Consider the following 12,720-nt stretch of genomic DNA (forward strand, 5'->3'; position numbering starts at 1 on the left):
ATTCTGTCATCATTTATTAGTTCTTCGGTTGAACATAACATATATACATATATATACACATACATACAACTTCCCTGACGTCGAGCTCTTTCAATTTCTTGGCATTTTCTTGCGATTTTGTCGAGAACCGCAGCCGCCATGGTTTTATTTGCCAATCACATAAAATAAATAGTATGTTGAGAAAGATCTGGGGGGCGGTGGGGAGGAGCTGTGTAAATTTATTCTCACGTCACACAACAGCAGATTCAGGTACAATTCAGATATCTTAATATAGAATTGTGACTAGTCGAAATTGAATTAGAGATATCTATTGAAGATATCTGTGACGTAATTACAGATATCTTATATGGAGTTTTGACTAGTCAAATCATATTTAAAGATATCCCTAATACGATATCTTACTATTGCAATTATAATTGCAGATATCTCTAACTGTCATTGTGACTAGTCGAATTATAATTATGACTATCCGAATTACAAATGTGACCATCCGAAATTACATTTATGGATAGCCAAAACAACGTTTTAAATGATAAAACGGCTTGCGATAGGCTGCCTGTGTGTTTGCTAGCATTGACAGCGCGTGAAAGCCAAGTAGGGGTAACTGCAGCCTGGAGCAATGGGCGTGGCAAAAGGTGGGCGTGTCGAAAGGTTTCTCATTGGTGGAAAGAAAGGTAGGGGGCGTGGCAAAAGGTTTAGCGAAAATTGGCTGTTCCGCCTAAAGGCGAGCCATACTCTTAATCGCTATTGGCCTATAGATTAATAGAAAGCGATAAATTAAACACATAATCCTATAAAACCAATTGAAATTCATCCAATGTAAAAACTGCGTTAATGATGTAAATAATATTATTTTAAATTACTTTCGAAAGTACCTTCAAAAGGGCTTACTGACGTCATCGCCACTTTTAGGTCTTCGTTTATCAATAATCAAAAACAGATTACAATTATTTTTGAGAATACAAACGTCTCTAAACAAGGTTAGTCTTACTTGCTGCTCTTAAATTAAAGTCATTTAAAGTCAGCAGTATTTGTAAACATTAGTGAACTAACAAGAACAAACAACGTACAGATGTATGTTTATTAACTAACAAAGTTTAATAAATACCGTATCAAATGTATTGCTCATAGTTAATTTTAGTTAATACATCAGTCAACAAATGAACCTTTATTGTAAAGTGTTACACTAGAAAACCAGATTTTTAACCTGATAAAGAAAAATTAGTAAAAATTAAAAACTAATAATTAAAAAAATTAGTCAGAAAAGTTTAGTAACCTTGTTTTAAGTGACATTAACCAATTAAGCAAACAGACACAGGTTTATCCACTAAAACATTTATTTAGCTTTCAGTTTCAGTCAACAATACAAGTAAAAAGATAGATAGATAAAGATAGATAGATAAACCACTCATTCATTAATTCATTCATTCTGTAGTAGCAGTCCATAGAACAGAACCCAGCAAACTTCTGTTTTCTTTGTCTGAATAGAAAGCTGTGAAGACCACAGTATCTACAGCATCACACATCTGCTGAGCTCCAGCTCCACTCTGTGTGTCTTCCTCACATCTGGACTGACAGACTTCCAGTAAACCATACCTACACAAGAGAAAAACAAATGTTGAGAGATTCAAAAAATAATTAACCAGTAAGTAGAATAACATATCCAATAAAAGAAGCACAAGTGCCTGAGAGTGCACGTCTGCAGCCAGACACTTCTCCATATAAACAATCATCTCTGAAGGATTCGCTGTCAGTGCGGTCATCGTTTTGTCTCACTGTACATATGTCTGTCAACAACAATAAACTAATTACTAACGCTGCAAGATATAACGCAAAGTAAAAAATATCATCGTAACAAACTTATCTTAATATACATATTTGTGGTATATAAAGTATAGATCCACGTATAAACTATGAATAATTACCTCAAGTCTTATCGCCACCACCTTGTCTAAGGAAATTACTAGGGCCGGGACTTTAACGCGTTAATTGAGATTAATTAATTACACAAAAAATAACGCGTTAACTAAGATTAATTAATTACAGAAAAAAAAATTCCCCGCATTTTTAATAACTTATTTTTGCCCCGCTGAACGTTTCTCACTGGATGAGTTTTGGCGGAACGATTATACTGGAGTACCAACTAGCGTTCGCATATGCAGCATATCGAGCCTGAAGTATCACCTCAACGCAAAACATATAGCAGCTAGCGTGGACTTTACACTTTATGCTGAACTATGTAGTATTATGTTGGTGCAACAGTTTATGTTGAACTCTTTATTGTTTTGGCCAGTGTTATTGAGAGTTGGACTTAGTATGTTATGGCCTCTGAAGCAACAGAGAGATGTTTTCTAATAGTCAGTGTTTCCAATGTTCTGAATGTAATTAACAGTATTGTGTTTTACTTAAAAAAAAAACACTTTACAGAAGGTTCCAGCACCTATAAGTGTACTATTTCTAAATTGTTTCTAAATATGCTATTGCTACACTTCATGGCAAAAATTGCACTGATCTGCTAGACTTGGTTGAACAAAAATAAACAATATTTTGTTGCTTAAGCTTATGTATTCAGTCATTATTCAATGGTATACTATAAATCCATGTGAAAAAAATTACTTCTTACTGTTCTCAGGTCAAATATTTATATGCAATTAATTTCGATTAATTAATTACAAAGCCTCTAATTAATTAGATTAATTTTTTTAATCGAGTCCCGGCCCTAGAAATTACGTAAATGTATATTTAGCTGCTGATTGGCCAGCAGTAAAACTCCTTCCACCAATGAGAAACCTTTTGTCACACCCCTACCTTTTGCCACGCCCCAACCTTTCGGCACACCCATTGCTCCAGGCTGCAGCTACCCCTGTCTCCGTGAAAGGAGAGATGGCGAGGAGGTGCATTTTTGGTTGTGGAACTCACGGAACACTTTTCCCTTTCCCTAAAATTCCCTCGTTACGGTCCAGATGGCTCGATTTTTTACATTTCGAGGAAGGAGGGATAACAGAGTGGTCACGGATGTGCTCGAAGCACTTCACGCGCGAATGCTTAAAAAATTGGACAGAACACGAAATGGGGTTTGTGAGATATCTGTCATTAACAGATAACGCTGTCCCGTCAGTGTACACCATTGGTACCTCACAGAGTTTGACGGTGAGTTGAAATAAACCATGTCTCATGCAATTGAACACACCTTCTTATCTAGATCCAATCAGGTGCTAGTTTGAAAATAAGCCACGCCCACTATTTTCCTCTTTTATTATTCCGTTTCTCTCGGAAATACGTCACAACACTGGAGAAAAGTCGTTTGCAACTTCTGTTTCACGGGGACTTTAATTGTCAGCTGCTAGTGGCGAAGCAAATCCGGAGCCTTTATCTTAATTTAGTTATTGCCAAATACCCATCTTAATTTAAAATTTATCCTAATTTAATTTGTTAAAAAGACTCGTTTTTATTGGTGCGTTGGTCTATTTATAGTCTAAAGGAGCCTATGTCTATTTAGAGTGCCAAGATGTTAAGCTGTCACAGAGGACTTATTTTATTTCTTTAAAAGAGGACGATATTACAAAGATTTTAGAACTATCAAGTGACACTGAAGAATGGAGTAATGATCAAAGGAATACATTACATTTTAAAATATATTTAAATACAAAACAGTTATTTTAAATTGCAATCATATTTAAAAATATGACTGTTTCTGATCAAATAAATGCAGTCTAAAAGCTTTAGGATAAGAGCTTGTGATGTACAGCCTGGTTGGATTGGCTGCTGCCTAAAATAATTAAACATTATGTACCACTTTATTTACAAAATATTAATCTTCAACACATGTTCACGAGAGCACCGCGATACATGTATGTTCTGTTGACACAAGAGCAGACGTTCAGTCAGCTCTCATGTGTCCGTCTGCTGGTAGATGATGACCAACTTTAATCTCAGCCATAGTATCAATTAAAAAAAGCATTTTAATAGACTTACCAAGTGCAATCAGTCTTGGGGTACTGGGCAGAGAGAGGCTTCTCTCTGCATCTGCTGGAGTTGCAGTGACCCAAAAGTAGAGAAATTAACAAAAGGGTGGGAGAAATGAATTACATATATAGAGAACATACTTGCATCTTGTTTTAAAATAATTCTCAATGTGCTCTCCAATCAAGTTTATGCTTATATGTCACTTTGTGATATCTTGTGATACAACCCCTTGACCAGCACAAGTATGTCTGCCTATCTTGCAAAATAGAAGTGTGATCCTAAATTGATGATGAAAATTAAAGTGTACCTCAAATGCATGACATATGAATACAAAAACAGTAATAGTCTTTTAGAAATGTCTTATACACTATAATCCTGCCATCTCTTACATCCCCCAGTTTGGTTGTGTGTGCTTACGACGCATGTGTGACTTTAGTGCAGACGGAGTCTGAAAACTACAAAGACAAGTCGGCAAACCTCAATTAAACCTAAAATTAGCCAGGTTCCTATGCATTATGATATGGTGGTAAAATCTGTAATGCGTTCGCACAGATAACTTGCAGTGTTTGCACACAAACTGCGCAATCACCTTGACTGCTGCTTTTTTAAACAGTATGTTATAGATAGAAATGACAGTTTTCAGTTAATACTAACGTTTTAATATAAGAGTCAACGTTGGTATAATAATCACCAGCTTTTCCTCATTGAATTGATGTTAGCTTACCATTTTTCTCAGATGACGGTAACATTAACCACCAGGAACAGTCACCAGGAAAGAACTCCAAGACACCTCCGACGTTCTAACAGCAAAAAAACTTTAAATGAAAACAAAATATTCACTTTAAAATATTGTTATACAACCTCCATCTTTAGTGTTGCCTCACTTTTCTTTTCGTACTTCAGTTTGCTGTTAAAGTAAACTTTCCACAGAGTCCTCCTACTTAGCTAATTTACATTAAAGAGGTAGAGGAACATTAAAAAAACTCCATTTTTTTCCTGTCTCACTAACTATTAGTCATATAAGAATGGTATAATCACCAGCTTTTCCTCACTGAATTGATGGTAGCTTCCAGTTTCCTCAGATGATGGTAACCGCCAGTAATGAACACACCTCCGACGTTAAGACACCTCCGATGTTACAACAGAAAAAAAATAATAATGAGTCAGAGGAGCATTAAAAAAAGCTCATTTTGTTTCTGTGTCACTAAATATCAGTCAATGTAAACTGTATTCGCCCTGTTGAATTGCCATAATGATGACAGCAGTAACAATTGTAACATTACCTCACTGCTTGACAAACAGGCAGAAAAAAAGTATCTTGGAATATTTTCCTCACATTAACAACTCACTCAATTTGCAGCACTGGTTCGTGTTAGGTTGCTGTTAATAAGTGACTGCATTTGAAAATATCTTGGTTTTACATAAAATAATTACAGAAACAATACTAACCTTTTTGTCGAGTCTTTCCTCAGTTGTCCCAACCGAAAAAAAAAAAACCTTGAAAAGAAGTCTCCATTGTCATTGGTCAGTTTTTTCGCGGGCATTGTCGCTACTGTAAATCGATTTATAGTAGAGAATATTTACAGTACTAAACTTATATTTTCCCATAATCCTTTACTATTTACAGTATTATACTGTTGGCACATTTAACGTAAAAAAACGCCTCAGGCAGTGGAACAAGTCCAGCTTCACCACAATGTTGTGGTTGAAATGTGACCGTAAGGCACAGGTGTTCTCTAGTGGTCCAGAGGTGGCCCCAGCAAGAATGGAAGAGGTAGTCTTCCAGGCATCCCAATTTAGAAGTTCACCATGGATGCAGTCTGGGATCTTAAATGGAACACCTCAATCCGTAAAATGCAAGGAATAACGATTAAGAAAAATATAGATTAAAAAAAAAAAGAAATAAAATAATTGATTTTGAAAAATCACTTGAAAATAACTGTTTTTTATAAAGCAAAAATGCAAAAATTGCTACACAGGGTGTCAATATCTTGCTGCTCTTTGGGTATTAATATATTTGCTGATTTGGCCCTGCTTCAGCTCTGTGCGACAGAAACGGTCCATTCTGTCCTGAGGTTGAGGGTCTGGGAGTTTTTCATTTTCTTCTTGTTGATGAGTATACAAAAGTAATTTACAATTAAATTAAAAATATTGGTCTTGGAAAGTGTTGACATTTCCCAACACCACAGCAGTAATGACTTTATGAACTACTTTACTTCTAAGATTAATACTATTAGAGATAAAATTGTAACCATTCATCCGTCAGCTACAGTATCACATCAGACTCTACTATAGACGGTTTCAACGGCATCAACATAAACAAACGTTAATGCGCGTGAGCGCTTTAGTGGACCTAACTTAACTTCCGGTAGACTCCAAATAGAATCAATAACAACAGTCAAGTCCCTCTTGAGTAGATATTTTTTGATAACAAACAAAATATGTTTGCTGCGTGAATCAGGCGGACTTAATGAAAATGCAAATTCATTCTTTGCCAGCAGGAGATGTTTTAAAGCATAGTCATAAAGCGCGAGAAATAGAGGTTTCCCCAGTAACAGCTGTAAACAAAGCAGAGCTGGTACGCTCACACACTGCTTTGCATGCAAGTCTTCCTTCAGAAATACAGCGATATAAAAACAACTGTGCCTCGTTTTGATATTTAAACATAAATGTAAGGAATTCTTATTATTATTAAACGCGCAGTACGTTACGTAATGTTATGTTATTCGTGTTTATTTAACGAAGCCTTTTTGAAAATCGATCAGTTTTAAAATTGTGGCAAGTCTCCAAAAATAAATAAATGTATGGGAAACACATCCCGCAGCACAGCCACCTGAGCCCAACTTCAGTCTACTCATCACCTTGGCTTTAACTACGTTTGTAGAAGGCACTGCAGCCAGACCGATATACACAACACAGACCGGAAGTTAACTTAGGTCCAGGCGCGTGCGCCCGATGAAACCGTCTATAGGAGAGGAAGAATTGTATAAACTTGTTAAAACATCTAAACCAACAACATGTATTTCAATTTTATAAAAATACGCTTAAGACAATACAAACAGTAAATTTTATACAAGACATAACGGAATCCAAATGAGGGAGAGAGAGAATGAATGAGAGAGAGAGAATGACTGAGAGAGAAAGGACGAGAGAGAGGTTAGAGAGAGAGAGAGCGTGATCACAGACTAAGCTCAGTTATGCAAACTCACAGACAGTAAACCTTGAAAGACAACAACGAATCAAATCATAGACAAACTTTAAGCAGCATTTAAATCTCCATAGAGAATGATACTTGCACATGTCTCTTGTGACTCTTTGTGCGCTGGAGCAGCGTGAGCGTGGTCTTTGTGACTAGACGTGTTTTCTCGTGTCTTCCGGGGCTGCAGCGGAATCGCGCGGTATTTGAAAGGTCCAACAAAGCAATGTTTCAGAATTCGTCTTCCTCGTGAGGAGAGGCGAATAGGTGAATAAACTTAGTAACGAAAAGAAACAAAAACAATGGAAATGAAAGCTCCCGAAGGAGCCATGAGAACGGCTGTCCTCTCAGCCGCCGTGCTGAGAGGGACGGCGATAGGAGAGCGAGCCAAGGCCGTGAAGAAGGACGAGCAGAAGTGCAGAAGAGGGGAAGCGAAGAATAAAACTGCAGATACTACAATTTATATGGGGAAACATCTACTGCACAAAAAGGCAATGCTAAATACATTTAGAATACATTGAGAAAATGGTACCAGTTAAGCATACATTGAGAAAAGGTACCGGTGAACTGGCTTTTTCTTGTCCTGTTTCCCAGTGGGATCATAAATTTTATGAGCTGGTCAGGGGTAGGGTTACAACCCATGGTTCTATTTGAGAACATTACTCCAAAAACATTTCCCATTTACAAGTCAGCAACTTATAATCCTCGCATAACAGGATTAACCATTTTTATGCAATACACAAACCTATTCAAAATACATATTATTAAATACTTACGTACAGAGCGTAAAGAAAAGTTTGTGTGTGTGTGTTTAGGAATGTGGGTGTTTCGCTTGTCCTTTGAGGCTGCTCACGGGTATCCCTGGACAGTCTCAATAGGTGTAATAACTGTCACCCAAGGCAGAATGTTGCCGACATCGCGGCGCCCCAAATGGTGAATTATGTAGTAAAACGAAGGTCCTTGTTTACTCACGTTCTGGTCTTTAAGTGCAGAATGTGTTAGAGTCAGGATTCATTAATATGGAACAGATGGCTGAAATACCATCAGCTCATTAGTGTTACATCATGTTAACATATAGATAAATTGAATACAGACCAAAGATAACCTGTTAGATTGTAAACGAAAATGTAAACAAATTATATTTCATGTTTAACCACTAAAGAGACATCAGAGTCAGCAGCACATTTCAGAAGGTCTAGCCGATCTGAGGCTGCTCTTGGCGGATACATGAGGACTGAGCTCCCGTTGATCGCGTGGAGCTCATGTCTCCGAGATCGGCTAAACACTTAATAAACCACAAATTTGAGCTTTAAACAACTACATTATCGGCTGAAATACTTTTAAAATTAAATTTCATGACACAATAACAGTAATATTTTGAAAATGATCCGAATAAATGGTGGTTGAACTCAACCAATGCTGCGTGAACTCAACCAATCAGGATGTTTAGCGCCCAAGTCCTGCTTTGCAATGAAAAAGTGCTTTACAAATAAACTCAAATTGAAAAGAATTGAACTAGGAAAGGTAGTATCCTCACAACTAAATTCCTTCTTAGAGAAAAATGGTATATGTGAGGATTTCCAGTCAGGTTTTAGACCGTATCATAGTACTGAGACTCCTCTCCATAGTGTTACAAAAGACCTGCTCTTATCATCTGATCTTGGTTGTATCTCTCTATTAGTGCTATTGGATCTTAGTGCTGTGTTCGACACTATTGACCACAACATTATTTTGCATATAGACTAGAAAACTTGTTGGCATTAATGGAAGTGCATTAGCATGGTTTAAGGGAGGGGGTGAAATGCTCGTTTTCACTCAATATCCTGTTAATCTTGAGTACCTATAGAGTAGTACTGCATCCTTCATAACTCCAAAAAGTCTTTAGTTTTATTAAATTCATAAGAGAAAGATAGTCTGTACCAATTTTTCCCGGAAAAATACGAGCGCCTAGAGGCGTGACGTGTGGGCGGAGCTAAAGAATCACGAGCGCCAGTAGGCTTTTGCGTCGAGAGCGTTTGGAAGCTGTGATATTACCCAGAGCCGTTGAAAAACATATTTAATGGCTCTGACATTGCCTTGAGGAAAAAAACATCATCCAAAATAAACCATGGCTAACAGTCAGATTCAGCCGTTTATTTATGATCCAGAATCAGATCCCGAGGCTGAAACTGAACGAGAGCAGCAGCAGCAACGACTCGCTCCAAGCGGGGCTCGAACCCGGGTCTCCGATGGGAGGCGGACGCACTAACAAGGAGGCAGAGATATTTTAAGCAGCTTTACTCACCGCATGCGGTTCCAACACACGATCGTGACCCTTTTTCGTTGGGACTGCATTATCCTTAAGAAATAAACGATACGCAAATCCGTCGTCAAACTGGGCCTTGTTTGTAAAACAAGCATCTTCGAAATGCAGGGAACAAACACAAACACTTGCACAACTCCGTTGATGCTCTGTAAAAATAAACTCCGTCCACTGGTCCCTTAATGCTGTTTTTTCTTTGGTAATCTGTGCATGGTTGTCTTGCCCTGGCAACCAAAAACACACTCCTTTTGTGACATTTCGCGACGCTCTCGCTCTGATCAGTGATTGTCTGTGCACAGCCTCTCTCTGCTCTGCTATACGGGAGCGCGCGCTCTTCCGGGAGAAATGCCCTTAGGACCCATATAAGGAAATTCCGCTCCATCTAACGTCACACAGAGCCATACTCGAAAAAAACTTTCCGAAACTTGTGACAAACCGGAAGGAGTATTTTTGGAACAGAAATACTCCTTCAAACGTCCAACTTAATTTTTTAAACTTTGTCCATGTTTAGCATGGGAATCCAACTCTTTAACAGTGTAAAAAACTCAGTATCCATGAAATAGCATTTCACCCCCCCTTTAAATCATACTTATATGACCGCCATCAATTTGTAGCAGTGAATGAAGAGGTATCATATCGATCACAAGTCCAGTTTGGAGTACCTCAAGGTTCAGTACTAGGGCCGATACTCTTCACGCTTTACATGTTACCTACCCTTGGGAGATATCATCAGGAAACACGGTATTAGCTTTCACTAATATGCTGATGATACTCAGCTCTATATTTCTTCGCAGCCTGGCGAAACATACCAATTTGAAAAACGAACAAAATGCATAGTCAATAGAAAAAAACTGGATGATGAGTAATTTTTTACTGCTAAATTCTGAAAAACAAAAAAAAACAAATGTGTTAATTATAGGACCTAAAAACTCATGTAATCTGCATGTAATAACCTAAGACCCAATGCTGCTCTGTCAATTCTTCGTCATCAGTTAGGAACCTATGTGTGCTATTTTATAACAATCTTTCCTTAGAAAGTTTCACGTTTCATCTCAAAAAGAAGGCGTTTGCTCTCAATGTCAAAGGCAGAAATGTTAATCCATGCGTTTATGACCTCAAGATTAAATTATTGTAATGCTTTTTTTGGGTGGTTGTTCTGCACACTTAATAAACAAACTCCAGCTAGTCCAAAATGCAGCAGCAAGAGTTCTTACTAGAACCTGGAAGTATGACCATATTAGCCCGGTCCTGTCCACACTGCACTGGCTCCCTATCAAACATCGTATAGATTTTAAAATATTGCTTATAACTTAGCCCTGAATGGTTTAGCACCTCAGTATTTGAATGAGCTCTTGTTACATTTTATTCTTCCATGTCTGCTGCATTCTTAAAACTCAGGCAATTTGATATTACCTAGAATATCAAAATCAACTGTGAGCGACAGATCCTTCTCCTATTTGGCGCCTAAACTCTGGAATAACCTACCTAACATTGTTCGGGAGGCAGACACAATTTTGCAGTTTAAATCTAGATTAAAGTCATATCTCTTTAACCTGGCTGACACATAACATGCTAATGTGCTTATAAAATCCAATGGACTTTTAGGCTGCATTTATTAAGTAAACCAGAACCGGAAACACTTCCCATATCACCCGATGTACTTGCTACATCATTAAAAGATTAACATCTACGCTAATATTTGTCTGTTTCTCTCTTGTTCCGAGGTCACCGTGGCCACCAGATCCAGTCTGTATCCAGATCAGAGGGTCACTGCAGTCACCCGGATCCAGTACGTATCCAGACCAGATGGTGGATCGGCACCTAGAAAGGACCTCTACATCCCTGAAAGACAGCGGAGACCAGGACAACTAGAGCCCCAGATACAGATCCCCTGTAAAGACCTTGTCTCAGATGACCACCGGGACAAAACCACAGGAAACAGATGATTCTTCTGCACAATCTGACTTTGCTGCAGCCTGGAATTGAACTACTGGTTTCGTCTGGTCAGAGGAGAACTGGCCCCCCAACTGAGCCTGGTTTCTCCCAAGGTTTTTTTCTCCATTCTGTCACCGATGGAGTTTAGGTTCCTTGCCGCTGTCGCCTCTGGCTTGCTCAGTTGGGGTACACTTCATTTACAGCGAATGATTGCAAATGATTGCACAGGTACTATTTAAACTGAACTGAGATAATGACATCACTGAATTCAAAGATCATCTGCCTTTAACTGTCATTTTACATTATTTACATTTACATTTAATCATTTAGCAGATGCTTTTATCCAAAATCCAAAGCGACTTACAAATGAGAACAACAGAAGCAGTCAGGTCAACAAGAAAACAACAACAGTATACAAGTGCCATGACAAGTCTCAGTTAGTCTAGTATAGAACGCATAGCCAGGTTTTTTTTTAATTATTTTTATTATTATTAAATGAAAAAGACAAGAAAAGGAAAAGTGCTGGTGTTAGTTGGTTAAGTGCAGGCGAAAAAGATGAGTCTTTAGATGTTTCTTGAAAATGAGTAAAGACTCAGCTGTACGAATTGAGCTTGGGAGGTCATTCCACCAGCTGGGCACAGTCCAGGAAAAGGTCCGTGAAAGTGATTTTGAATTTCTTTGGGATGGCACCACAAGGCGTTGTTCACTTGCAGAGCACAAACTTCTGGAGGGCACATAGGATTTAACCAGTGAGTTTAGGTAAGTTGGTGCCGTGCCAGTGGTCGTCTTGCAGGCAAGCATCAGTACCTTGAATTTGATGCGAGCGGCTACTGGTAGCCAGTGTAACCTGATGAGACATTGTTATTGACACACTGTTATTGACACACTGTTTTCATAATTAATGTTTATCAGTTGCTTTGACAAAATCTTTTTTGTTTAAAGCGCTATATAAATGAAGGTGACTTGACTTGACTAAAATGCTACCAAAGAAATATTGTGTTCAACCACAGCAGGCCAAAATGGTAAGTACAGTAGTGTGTTAACTGCCTCCTTATTTAATTGTATGAGTTATGACTAGATTTTAATACACATCTTACATTGCCTTCATCCTAAGCTTCATAATAATAAAGCTCAGTGCAATTAGACAGTAGAAATAGTGATTTTTTTCATAATCATTTACAATGGGAGAATGGGTTCAAACCATGTATGATTCAATAGCTATAAAAGAAAACATTGTAAACAAAAAGTGTCACAAAGTTTAATAATGGAACTTTACTGAAGTTTATTTAGACTTCAGAGGTGGTCTTAACATACAATCGAT

General features: G+C 37.9%; 1 long non-coding RNA gene across 3 annotated transcripts; it reads right to left on the reverse strand.

The window, feature by feature from the left end:
• Window positions 1-1,335: 1,335 nt before the first annotated feature.
• Window positions 1,336-5,832, reverse strand: LOC113092461 (uncharacterized). Of its 3 annotated transcripts, none has more exons than XR_003287570.1 (5): window positions 5,416-5,832; window positions 5,005-5,094; window positions 4,691-4,766; window positions 3,976-4,029; window positions 1,336-1,596 (listed from the first exon to the last, which is right to left on the reverse strand). It is a non-coding gene; the product is annotated as an uncharacterized LOC113092461 (long non-coding RNA). The 3 variants fall into 3 exon arrangements; XR_003287568.1 differs by having other exon boundaries at window positions 4,691-4,781; XR_003287569.1 differs by lacking the exon at window positions 1,336-1,596 and adding an exon at window positions 1,650-1,787 and having other exon boundaries at window positions 4,691-4,781.
• Between the last annotated feature and the right edge of the window lie 6,888 nt (window positions 5,833-12,720).

The sequence above is a fragment of the Carassius auratus genome, unplaced genomic scaffold (assembly GCF_003368295.1).
Source record: "Carassius auratus strain Wakin unplaced genomic scaffold, ASM336829v1 scaf_tig00214598, whole genome shotgun sequence".
In the NCBI taxonomy this organism is placed as follows: Eukaryota; Metazoa; Chordata; class Actinopteri; order Cypriniformes; family Cyprinidae; genus Carassius; species Carassius auratus.